A 1964-nucleotide genomic window follows, 5' to 3' on the forward strand; every position below is an offset into this window, starting at 1 on the left:
CTGAATTAACTAGTATTCAGTGGTATTGCTGAACCATTGAATTCAACCATTGAAGGACATTTTGCTTGTTTCCAGTTTTTGGCTATTACAAGCAAAACTGCTATAAACAATTGTGTACAGATGTTTTGTTTTGTGAACATAATTTTCATTTCTCTGGGATAAATTCTCAAGAGAATAATTTTAATCATTACAAGATTACTTGCCATTGGGGTTTTTCTTAAGTCAATTTTAATTGTTATATTTGCCAGGAAGTTGTTCATTTCATATAAATTTGGAAATTTATTGGCATAAGTTTACAACAGTTTTCTCTTAATATCTTTTAAATCTAAGTTTTCTCTGTAGTTATAGCCCCTTTATTGTTTATAATATTATTTATTTGTGCTTTTCTTTCTATTCTCATTAAATCTCACAAGAGATGTGTTTACTCTGTTCGTTTTTTTAAAAGAAAAACATTTTTTCTTCCTCTTTTCCATCTGGAACCATGGAGGGTGCAGAGAAGGAGAAAAAGCTTCCTGCTGTGTCAGAAGCCCTTAAGAGTGAAGGAATTTCACAGAGCTGCTGATCAAGCATCTAAAAAAGAAGTTTGCCCAAAAAAATGCTTTGAAATGCAAGGAGGAAGCTTACCTTACAAAAAAGCTAAGTACTATCATGAGGAATATAGGCAGATGTACAGACTGAGATTTGAATGGCTAGGATGACAGGAAAAGCTGGCAACTTCTATCTACCTGAGAAACCCAAATTGGCATTTGTCATCAGTATCAGTGGTATGAGCTCAAAGGTCTGCAAGGAGTTTTAGGATCTTTGCCTTCGCAGGATCTTCAATAGCACCTTCTTTGAGCTCAACAAGGCTTCAGTTAACACTGTGAGGATTGTGGAACCATGTATTGCCTGGGGGTACCAGAATCTGAAGTCAGTAAATGAATTGATCTACAAATGTGAGTTATGGCAAAACCAACAAGAAGTGAATTGCCCTGACATGTTAACACATTGATTGCTTGATGTCTTGGTATATTTGGAATCATCTGAATGGAGGATCTGATTCATGAGATTTATACGGTTGGAAAACACTTCAAAGAAGCAAACAACTTCCTCCAGCCCTTCAAATTATCTTCTCTGACAGGCAGAATGAAGAAAAAGACCACCCATTTTGGAAGGTGGAGTTGCTGGCAACAGAGAAGACCAGATGAACAGGCTTATTAGAAGGATGAACTAAGGTGTCTATACCATGATTATTTTTATAATCCAGTCAGTTAATAAAAAGTGACTGATTTCAAATTGAAAAGCAAACAACTGCAAACAATTTTTTTACTTTGGGTCTTTTTCATTGATTTCTACCATTAATTATTTTGGTTATTACATCCTTATGTCTATGTTTCTAGGTTTATTCTTTCAATTTTTTTCTTTTACATTTAGTTCATTAATTTTATCTTTTATTATTTTCTGATACAAACATTTAAAGCCATACATTTCCCTTGAGACTCTATTTTCTCTGCATCCTACAAATGTTAAATGTAATATCTTTATAATAACTTAGTTCTATGTATTTTTCTATTTCCAATGTGATTTCTTCTTTGACTCATGATTTATTTGTTTCTTTTTAAATTTCTAAATATATTTGTTTTAACTTTTATTTAACTTTAATTTTTTAATTTAACTTTTATTATCTTCGAATAACTTCTAACAATAGTGTTGTGTTTTCTTTTTTTTTGCAGTACGTGGGCCTCTCACTGTTGTGGCCTCTCCCGTTGAGGAGCACAGGCTCCGGACGCGCAGGCTCAGCGGCCATGGCTCACGGGCCCAGCCGCTCCGCGGCATGTGGGATCTTCCCGGACCGGGGCACGAACCCACATCCCCTGCATCGGCAGGCGGACTCTCAACCACTGCGCCACCAGGGAAGCCCTTTAAATGGTTTTTAATTGGTATCACCCTTGCTGTAATTTTTCAAAAAGAAGTTTCGACTAAAC

General features: G+C 35.5%; 1 pseudogene; it reads left to right on the plus strand.

Moving 5' to 3' along the window:
* The first annotated feature begins 481 nt into the window (after positions 1-481).
* Positions 482-1213, plus strand: LOC132478458 (60S ribosomal protein L7-like; annotated as a pseudogene).
* The last annotated feature ends 751 nt before the right edge of the window (positions 1214-1964 follow it).

This window comes from Mesoplodon densirostris, chromosome 2 (assembly GCF_025265405.1).
Source record: "Mesoplodon densirostris isolate mMesDen1 chromosome 2, mMesDen1 primary haplotype, whole genome shotgun sequence".
NCBI lineage: Eukaryota > Metazoa > Chordata > Mammalia > Artiodactyla > Ziphiidae > Mesoplodon > Mesoplodon densirostris.